Genomic DNA, 10,857 nt, shown 5'->3' on the forward strand with positions numbered 1-10,857 from the left:
TAGCATCCCGGGCCTTTCCCCACAAGATGCCAGTAGCGTTCCCTAAGGGTGACAACCAAAAATGTCTCCAGACGTTGCTAAGTGTCCCCTCGTGGGGCAATATCACCCCCTATTGATAATCTCTACATTCGTCAGTGCTAGAGAAACACACTGGGCAACTCGAAGTTGAAAGATGTTAATAACCTGCAAATGCTGGATAGAGGGGGCTTTTGAAAGCCTAAGGTGCTCAGGCCTCTAAAATAAAACCTGCCTGTCCCTTTTCATCTCCAGAAGATCATCCCATCATGGTTATGACAAGTAATCATAGTTACATGGGAAAAAGTAAACACAGTTACAAGTAACCAGAGAATTCGAAGAATAAACTTTAGCTACTTCTTCACTTGGCTACCCACGGGCCATGTTTCCCTAGGGACTCATGGGACCTGTGCTCTACTGGTAAAATGCTAAGTTAAATATGCATTAGGACAATGGAAACCTACCCAGCCATAAAAAAGGATAAGCTGCTGATAAAGGCAACAACGTGGATGAATTTCAGAGGCATGATGCCGAGGGAAAGAGGACAGGTTCAGAAGATTACATACTGTCTGGTTCCATCTATGTGACTTTCTGGAAGAGGTAAAACTGTAGTGAGAATAGATTAGCGGTGACAGGGGTTGGAGTGGGGGAGGGTGTGACTATGAAGGGACAGCCTGAGAGTTTTGGGGGTGCTGGACTATTATGTATCCTGATTCTGGTGCTAGTTATGTGAATCTGTACATGCGTTAAAACTCATGAAGCTGCAAACCTGGAAAGTCCCTTAATTTTACCAGGTGTTAATTTAAAAAGCAAACAAAAAGTAGTTCCTGAAGAATATAAGGGACTTGTAATAGTTACATGTCTTCTTCTAACCACAGTGAAGCATTTAAAGCCATATTTTATAAAATGTGGCAGGCCCTGCCAACTGGTCCATGCAGTGCTAGAGGGGACAGTAGACAGCAGATGTTCTGGAACTGAACAAAGAGCGTTAGCTTCCTTGCTTCGATTCCTCTTTCGCTTTCCACAGAACAAGGTGATCTTCACTTCCCAATCCAGGGTTACCAAATTCCATCCCAGAATTGGTTGAGCCTTCTTGGGCAGAAGAGTTTTCAAAACTTGACGTGTATTACAGCAGATTTACCAGCATCCTTTGAGGGGTACACGAGGTCAGAACATTGTATAGATATGACACTCTTGGTCGGTTGGAAAACGCCCATCTAAGGGATAAAAGAGAGTCTTAAAAGAGTGTGGGGCTAGTGTTCCAAGGGTCCAGGCAAACGTTGGAACACAGAGAGTAATGGAATGAAAGAGACTTGATTCTAAAAGAGAACACCATCCTGTGTTGTTATGCATAGGAATAATACCATCAGATTCATGTGTATTTGAAGTAATTAGTATTTCTGGGGGATCTTTAACTCACCTGAAATACCTAGGCTGCTGGTCTGTGATGATGACGATGGGGCCCAGGGCGTATATGGGAAGGAAGTGCTGAGCTTTGTCTAGGGTCCTACCCCGTAAGCATCCAGTTCCTGGTAAGAATATTTCACATTCCTCCTTTTCGGGGAGGAACTGCATGCTGTGGTTTACACACATGGAAGGGCTGTTCACAGGAAAATCTTGCTCATTTGCTTACGCAGTGAAGCTAGTAAACCACAGGACGGTCACACCAGAAAACAATGTGCTTGACTTCTCAGTGAACGAAATGCATGGCAACAGTGAGAATCAGAAAGTGTCATCTGCCTTGTGTTCACCCTGAACGAGCTGCACAAAGCAGACGGAAGATCACAATTGTGAATGTTGTATTTCTTTTTCTTTGTCCATCCCCCATCATCCAATATTTTTAGCATTGTGATTTCAGATAGACAATTGAAGTGTCTTTAAATTTTTTCAGAGGTAACCTCGTACACCAAACAACCTCAGAGGCTTTGATTCTTTTCCCCGCTGGCTAAATATGAACTTTTGAAAATGAAGTAAAATTACGGCCCTTCTGTGTCTGTAGGGTAGGGTAGAGTAAGGCAGGGCGGCAGAGGTAAGAAATATGTTGCGGAAGAACTAGCTGATGACTTCAGATCATCTTGAAAGCAGAGCTTTGAACCTTTCGGTAGCGTTTTACATCTTTTACCTTGGTTGAGCCTCACAACTACCCTCCCCCCATGATGTAAGGAATTATTACTTTCTGCCCGTTTAATAGAAGCTAAAATCCAGGTATATGTAGAGGTAACACAGGTGGTTAGTGGAAAAACAAGGTATAAAACTTGAGTCTTCTGATTCTAGACCCCATGGCTCTAGTCAGCAGACGATACTATAAAGTGTCACCTGGCTTCACCAAACTCAGACCAAAAGCTAGGTAATGAAGACGGTGCTCTCTGTAGGAATCACTGAACTCGCACTCCTATTCCCAGGCCTGAAGGAACTGATGCATGCACAGCTGGGGATGGGCCTGATCCCTTTTAAGACTTATCTCTAGCATCAAGCTGACCCACTCATACCCACAAAGAATTGACTACTCCCTTGGCTGAGCCCCATACCCTAAATGCAGAGCTATCTCTGTGCCAGCAGCTCTTTCACATGCTTCGGGGCGTGGTCTTGCTGTTCTTGAATTCCCAGATCCTAACACAGTGCCTAACGCATACTAGGTACTCAGAGCATGTGTGCTGAATGAAAAGTATGGCATGAACTTTATTCCTTAACGATCCAAATCAAGGGCAAGTGGGGCACAGAAAAAATCTTGGGATGTCATTTACCCTCTCAAAGCCTCAGTTTTCTCACCTGTGAAATGGAGATAATAAGAAAACAAGAACCCTGAGGGGTTATTGTATGTAAAATGCTTGGCAAGGTGCCTGTCTCATAGTAGGCTCTTAGTAGGTGGTAGCTCTTCGTGGTAGCCAGCCTCCAAGAAGGCCCCCAAAGACTCTCACCTCCTGGTATCCACCCCCCTTGTGTATCCTATGTGACCAATGGGATATCGGAGATATGACAGAATGTGACTTATGTGACTAAGTCATAAAAATTATTGAGGCTTCCGCCTTGTTCTCTCTTGGAGCACTTGCTCTGAGGGGAGCTAGCCATCCTGTCATGAAGATGCTTCAGGCTGCCTATGGAGAAGACCATGCGGTAAGGAAGCAGGCTTCCTACCAATATGTGACTGTGCCATCTTGGAAACTGAGCCCCTGGCCCAGCAAAGCCCTCAGATGACCCCAGTCCTTGACTGCAACCTCAGGAGGAGCCGCTGAGCCCCTCCTAGATTCCTGACCTACAGAAACCGTGTGAGATAAGTGCTTATTGTGGTGGTGGTGGTGGTTTCTTAATGGGGGCACTGGGGATTGAACCCAGGACCCCACGCAGGCTTAGCATGTGCTCTACCACTGAGTTATATTCCTCTTCCCCTTTTATTGTTGTTTTAAGTTGCGAGGTTTGGGGGTAATTCATTACAGATCAATAGGTAAACAATATGCTCACTGTAAATGGTTGTATATGTATCAATAAAGAGATCCCTCCCATGTGGTTGGTTCTGGTTCTTGACTGATCTCAGTTCACAGGAGCTATTGGGAAGGAAGGCTGGTTTTGACCAAGTTAGGACTTCTCCTTCCCCTGAACTGAGGAGGTAACTAAGGCAGACCTTCGCGGGAACTAGCCTGAGGAAAAGTGAGACGGCTCTCATGGTGCTATTGCCTACATCGGACAAATTCAGAGAGTATCACTGGACCCTGACTCAGACATTCTAATATTGTTTTACTGTGTCTGGCCTGTAGGTCATCCTTCCAAACAGTGGGACAATTCTGACCCCAAGAGCCAATCTTGGACTCCCTTCTCTGTCTCCCACCCCAGAAGCTAGCATAGCACCCATGCCAATTCCTTGCTTGTCTTCACCTTCCCATGCCCTTCATACCAAAAAACTTTTATGGAAATGGTGACATTTTAAAAGTAGCCAATGTTTTACTGAATATTGAGAAACCCTTATTTTTTCAGGCCACACAGGCCTTAGTGATACCCAGAGCCTGGATGATGGGCGTGGAGGTATTTGGCTCTGAACTCCCAGATGGTTGTATTACTGTAAGTCTAAACCCCAAGTCCCCTCCCTTTCCCCGTGATCCCTGGTATCTCCCCAGAGTGTTTGCCACTGCATCTGGAGAGTTCCACTTCTCAGCAAATGATTTCACTCTTTACTGCTGTCCCCAGTTCTCCTGTAGTCCCTGCCCTGCCTCTTCTGTCAAAACAAGAGGGTTTGTACCCCATGTCCCACCCCAGCAAATACAATTCTTTCAAATGACCTTGAATCGTCTGACACTTAAGTGACCACAGACTTCTAACGCCCCTTGAGGCAGCCTCTGTGTAGGAATTCATTAGTTCTCTGGGCAGGAAGACACAGATCTTTCTTGTATTCAAAAGCATGCCTTGACTCTAAAAAATGAATGTGATGGGGAATATGAGCTCTGTCTCTCCCTCACCTCTCTTCCTGCTGAGAGGCCAGGCACAGACAGTCTCCTCTCTTTAAGAATCTTGAAGTTCCTACTGTATTCCAGGGAGCTTAAACACCTGTCAGCATGTGTGCACCCTGGCCAGGCTGCCTCAGATCCCAGAATTTCCAGAGATGCAAACAAAGATAGATGGGACCACCATGACTCCCCAGGATGAGAACTAGACACCAGCAGGACTGTGCACAAAGCTTGCCTTCATCAACTCCATTCTGTTGGATATATAGATTTCCACTTAAAACTCTCCTAACCCTTATTTCCCCCCAATTCAGCTGTGACGGGATCAAGAGGAGGACGTGGTGATCGTAGCTACCAGACCACTCCAAGGCCTTGGTTTAAGGATCACCCAATGTCTGGCCTTCATCCATACCTGACACTAAAGTCCCGTGACCTGATAGCCAGGGCCTGCTTTCACATCCACACAGTCCCCTGAAAATGTGGCCTTTTCAGGAATCTGTGGGTGTTGTGTTGTCTGAAACATCTAATGGCCTATGCTTTAAGCACTGGAGAAAGTATGAATTGACTTTAGCACTCAGCCAAGAAACCAATGGGTAAAGAGTGTGCTCTTGGGGTGGTTAAATGGAATATAAAATTTTAACAAACCATCTCTGCTTCAAGGCAGACTGTTACTAGGACAGTACCCAAATTCTCTGTCCCTAAACGAAGGAAGAATTATTCAGTGTTCGCTCTTAGCATGGTGTGTTCAAGCATTGAGGGCAGCCAATTAAAGTTTTTGATTTGGCTTTATTAATATTTCATTGGGTTGGGGGAATCACCTGTTTAGCGTTTGCACAGAGAACTTCTTCCTCTTTTGTCAAGGTTGTAATTTTGCTTTATGACTTCAGCTATGTTAAGAAAGAGAGGCTCCAAGTTCACCCTGGGACAAAATGAAAAGGCAGTTCAGCCTGTCACCATTTTCATCCACTGGGTTTCCACCTGTATTATTACTGACCCCTCAGGGTTTAGGAATTAAACTCTCTTCTTCAGTCTTCTCACCAATAAAACTGACAAACTAACCCACCTCCAAACCTGATACTTAATCTCTAGTGACAGAAAGACATGTTTCAGCACCAAGGTTATTTATCTATGTATTGGCATACTCAAATTATATAAATAGCCTCAATAGCTGCAAAACACAGGGAAGAAAATTAAATTTACTGATTTCTTGCTCTTCCCAAGACAAATCCACAAGTAGCTTGGCCCAACTGCCTGAAAATTCTTACAAGTAATCTCATGGTAATTTTACTAAGGAAAAGAAAAAAGAGAAATAGAAGGTAAAGTCCAGGAACTTCTCCTTTATCTCACTTGTCTATCTCCTCTCACACTTGGAGTGACAGGAACAGAGACCGAGTGTGGAAATGGTATGATTGATACATATACACCATCTCACCCGCGGTTAAGACTTTCAGGGGAAATTTAGACCACAGCCTCAGCTTCCCATGCTCACTACCCTTTGGAGCAGTTCTGTTTTTAAACATCAAAAAAGTGCAACATTTGGAAGCTTCAAATAGGATAGATGGTAAGAGAGGAACAGCATTTCTCTCCATCAAAGGTGATGCTTTGTATCAGAGCTCAGTTCCCACAGGATTGACAGTTCCAAGCTTGTGACTGTCAGAGAGAAGATGAGGAGGTAGAGAATTTGAAAAGGGGTCCCTGCCTGAGACAATGAAGCCAGCTGTGAGATATTTCCCAAGATTACAGGGGCCCCCATATCTGCGCATGCTGAATCAGCTCGAGTCTTTTCCTAGTCCAATCCTTCTGACACCTGTCTCCAGGCTAATCCTTCTAGTCTAAACAGCTGCCTCAGCCACGTCACGCCTGCCTGTAGTGACTCCCCAAGGCCTCCAAAAATGTCAGTTACACTCTAGGCTGGCCTTTATATTGTGCAAGAAGCTGGCTGCCTCTGATATTTAATCTCCCTCCATCTCCAGCAGAAATCTGCCACCCCAGGCAACAGTCTCTGCACCGCTTTCTATCTGCCAGTCTATATTGCGCACCTTTACCTGTGATAGTCTCCATTCTTTTCACCTGGAATATCCTCTCCTCCCACCCCTCTTCTCACCCACCAGCTCCAAGGTATGATACAAAGAGTGGGATTTGGAATTAGGCAGTTTTAGGTTAAATTCTAGCTCTACAACCTGCTTGCTGTGTCTCATTGGGCAAGTGTCTTACCTTCTCTGAACCTTGCTTCCTCGTCTATAAAATGAGAGTGTTCACACCAGGTTCATGGTAGATGCTCAGTAAATGTTAATTCCTTGTTTCTGCATGTCAACTCCTACATCAACTAATTTCTATCAATGGGCCATAAAAATATGGTTTATACATGAGACTAAGGATTAGGTGCAGTAAAGTTGTTATCAAGGAATGGTCATGTCAGGAATGTAGAGGTCACAAGAGCCTCTCAGAACAGAGCTCAGAGGCCAAGGCGCATGGGTTTGTTCCCTGCCAGAGACACACTGATAGATCAGTTTCAAGGGAGTGGAACCCAATACAAATACTTGGAAAAGAGCTAACCAGTCCATGGATGGGAAATTATATTATTGCCAGGACTCAGTGTTAGACAGTCGAACAAGTTCCTGAATAAGACATTTTTATAATTCTCCCCAAATCTACAAAAGATGCCAATTAACAATTTCAGTTCCATGATACTTGAACATTAATTTTTTTTTAAAAAGCAGATGCATTAGGTGTGTTTACGATGCCTCAGCCCCTTTGAAAGAACTTGACCCACCAACAGACCCTTCATTTAGCAGGTGATTCACCACATGATAGACTCCTTCTTTGGGCACATCTGAGTGGTATAGGGATGGGCACCAGACAAAAGGACAGCCAATCTGGAGGGTAACTATGACCTATATCCTAGTGCAAAAATATGAGCTGAGCCAATCAGATTCTCTCTTTCAAAGCTGGAACTAGGAAACACAGAAGGAATGAGCCCATGGTAACAAGAGTAAAAAGTGTAAGGATGCCCTAAGGGAGAGTCAGGGACATAGCAAGCGAAAGCCATGAGCAAGTCAGAGTTAAGAAAGTTTAAAAATGTCTAACAGGCAGAATCAGCCAGTTAGTAAAGAGGAGAACTGAGCAGAAGCATAAAGAAAAGCAAGAAGCCGTGAGAAAGAGATGGCGAGAGCTGGTCCCTGGAGCTGACCAGTTCCGCAGGTCGCCTGAGTCTTTGGAGCTATCTCAGTTCCTACAATAAAATCCCCTGTTTCAAGCTAACTTACATCAGTATTCCTTATAAACAGAATCCAACCTAAACAGTAGGAAGACAGTGAGATATTTTACTACTAGAAAAATACAAATACACCTACTCTGAAGGTACACATTATTCCACAAGTCACAAACCAAGAGAGCCTCAGGGATTATTTCTTTTTAGTAAGACACAAGGTGCAGGGTTAGATGACTTTAAAGGACAGACCAACGTTTTCTCAGAGCATCAGCAGGAGGGAACCTCTTCCTACCTCACTTCTTAGGGCAACCACCACAGTCTGACACTTGCTAAATGTTTCCACCTGCTTTGAAGACTCAGAGCATCCCAGGTGGGTGATACCAGGGTGACTTGGAAGAGAGAATCCTCCTTGGCAATAAAGATATGCCATCTGTGCCCTGTGATTGGTGTGTACCCCACTGGTCCTGTGACCCCAAGCAAGTCACCACATCTCTCTGAGACTCAGCTTTCTTCCTTGTGACAGATGATGACTCAAGTAACTTTTGGAATGAACAATATATAAATCTTCCAAGTAAAATCTCTTCCTCCAATTAGACCAGAAAAGGAGGCAGCCTGGAAGAAACAGACTGTGGACCAAAAGTCAGGAGACCTGCATTTCAGTGCTGCCACTCACTGGCTGGGCAAGCTTGGACAGCTCACGTGACCCATCTATGTCTCACCCATAAAAGGAGAAGGTGGTTTGTGCCTCATCAAAAGGGCATTTTTATTCCAAATTCATAATTCTAAGATCTCTAAACATCCCCATCTGTGATTCCAATGGCTCCTTACATCTGTATTTTAAATTCCTCACCTTTTTTTTCTCTCTCCCCCCACCCAAGATGACCCAGAAAGCAGTCTGTGCCACAGTTCCTAGGAGAACATACTTCTTTCTCTTCAGAGACTAAATGTGATGCATGTTGGGGACAAGTCTGATGCGCTTCACTCCAATGCTAGTTGGCACAGACATGTGGACTAATTTGGACTCCTGGTGGCACAAGTTCTTCTGGCTGCTGACAGGAAACTGTGAAGTCTATACAGGAAGAAAGGCCACGTTCAAAAGACAATCTGTGTCTCCTTCCCAGAAAACCGTAAGTCCACCCATAAATAGAAGATGGAGATGTGGAGCCCAGAGCATTCCTCAAGGCCATTTCAAATGGCTCTTTTTAAAAAGATTAAATTGATTCATGGAAATTTGGAGTTTGGGGTCCACGCCAACAGGACAAGGGCAGGAGCAATTGCGACTTGTTATACAAGAAAACTAGTGCCCTGAGATTTCAGTAAAAACTGAAATGCACAAATGACTCCAAGATATTGAAGGTCATGGATTTTCACTATTTCACCAATACAGCAAATGCTCTAGTTCAAAGAAGTCACAAAACTCTACAGGAACATTTTTATTAGCCTGGGGGGGTGGTTGACCTAAAGTAATCAGATACAAAAGAAGTGAACTGATAACTCACAGAATAAATACTTACAGGCAAGAAAGATATGAAAAGGTTTTAAACCTCAGGAACAATTAAAACAAAATAAAAATTTAAATGAGATTTTCCTTTTTGCCCATCAGTTTGACAACAAATCAATAAACAGCATTCAGAGCTGCTAAGGGTGAAAGGGACTCACCAGTCCTGAACATAGTAGGTACTGCAAAATTTTAAATATGCATAAGCAGTTGACCTAGCAGTATCAGTCCTGGAGATCAGACCGCCAGAAATTCTTCTGTTGGTATTTACTTAGTGTTTATTTGCTCTTAATAGCAAAAACTGCAAATTACTCACACTAATAACAGTTCGGTTAAACACATTTTGTATATCCAAATACTAGAGCAGTCTCCGTAGCCGTTCTTAAAAGGCTGAGCAATATCTAAATGTACTGATGAGGGAAGATCTGGGGCAGGGGTGGAGGCAGGGTCGAGAAGGATGCGCCATAGGCTCTTTTTATCCCATAGTTTCTCATTGAGCTTATCATCTCTTTTCCTTCACACAAGACTGAAAAATGATTCCAAACAGCACACATTTACTGAATGTCTGAAAAAAAAAAAAGAACTTGAGGAGAACGTCTCCCTCAGGTAACTATACATTCTCATTTGTCTTATTACAAGGGCACTTTTATACTTATTTTAATACTGATGATCTCTTCTTGTTATTATTATTACTGCTCTTCAAACTAGACAGGCTCGGAGTTGAATACCATCCCTCTGAGCTACTAGTTGGCTACTGGTTGTAGTCAAGTTACTCACCCTTTCCAAGCCTGTTGTTTGGTTATTCTTCTTATTTAAAATAAGTTTGCAGGATCCAGTAAAACAAGGTAGGCATCCCATGAATGTTAGTTCCCCCTGCCCTTTCCCTTCTCCCCATTCCCCGTCACACACCATAGCACCACCTCCAGGTTGCAGTTGTGTAGTTGATAACCTTCTTTTGGTCTAGAACTAGAATATATTCTCTCACAGTCATGCACTCTTTAATAATGTTAGTTCAAGGAAACATCGTTCGGTCCCATGTGGTCCAGTGGGGCATCCTCTGAGAGGGATGCTGGTTGGCTGTCAAGTGGATTTTCAAGAGGGTGTTTATCCTATAGGAATTCACGATGGTCCAAGGCTTCATCTTCAGTCTTCCAGACACCGAAGCTGATTTATGCATGTACTGATGGAGTCTCTCCTCTCCGGGATGCTGTAATGCTAACTGAGGCCACAGAGACTCATACATCCAAACTGGAATGCTGATTCTTTAATTTACAGTAAAAAATACACCATTAGTGGTGGTAGTCGTGGCCTTCTATTTTGTTAGTGGCAACAATCATGGCTATTTTGTTTCAAAATTGTGTAACTATGTAGCTAATATAAAGTATGTCTTATAATAGCTTCATGTTAAATTTTCTGTATTCTGAATCCAAGTTCCCAGAAAATAATAATAATTCTTATCTGTGATGTTGACTAAATCTTCACAAATACATAAAATTTTTTCTTGTTGAAAATGAAAGAAATTTAAACTCTGATTGGTCTAATACTTTTATTTGTGTGAATACATACAAGAAATCACGCTGACTATGCACATGAATGGAAGGAGGCATTGCCACAGCAAGTTTTAAGAAAGGGTTAAAATATTTTCCTTATTATTTTCAAGTATAGATGCGCCAAAACTCCTATTGTTTCAAGTAAAATAA

The 10,857-nt window shown here is 43.2% G+C and overlaps 1 long non-coding RNA gene across 1 annotated transcript; it reads left to right on the forward strand.

The window, feature by feature from the left end:
• Nucleotides 1-8,266: 8,266 nt before the first annotated feature.
• Nucleotides 8,267-9,992, forward strand: LOC141575243 (uncharacterized). Its single transcript, XR_012502684.1, has 3 exons — nucleotides 8,267-8,393; nucleotides 8,597-8,786; nucleotides 9,683-9,992. It is a non-coding gene; the product is annotated as an uncharacterized LOC141575243 (long non-coding RNA).
• The last annotated feature ends 865 nt before the right edge of the window (nucleotides 9,993-10,857 follow it).

This window comes from Camelus bactrianus, chromosome 3 (genome assembly GCF_048773025.1).
Source record: "Camelus bactrianus isolate YW-2024 breed Bactrian camel chromosome 3, ASM4877302v1, whole genome shotgun sequence".
NCBI lineage: Eukaryota > Metazoa > Chordata > Mammalia > Artiodactyla > Camelidae > Camelus > Camelus bactrianus.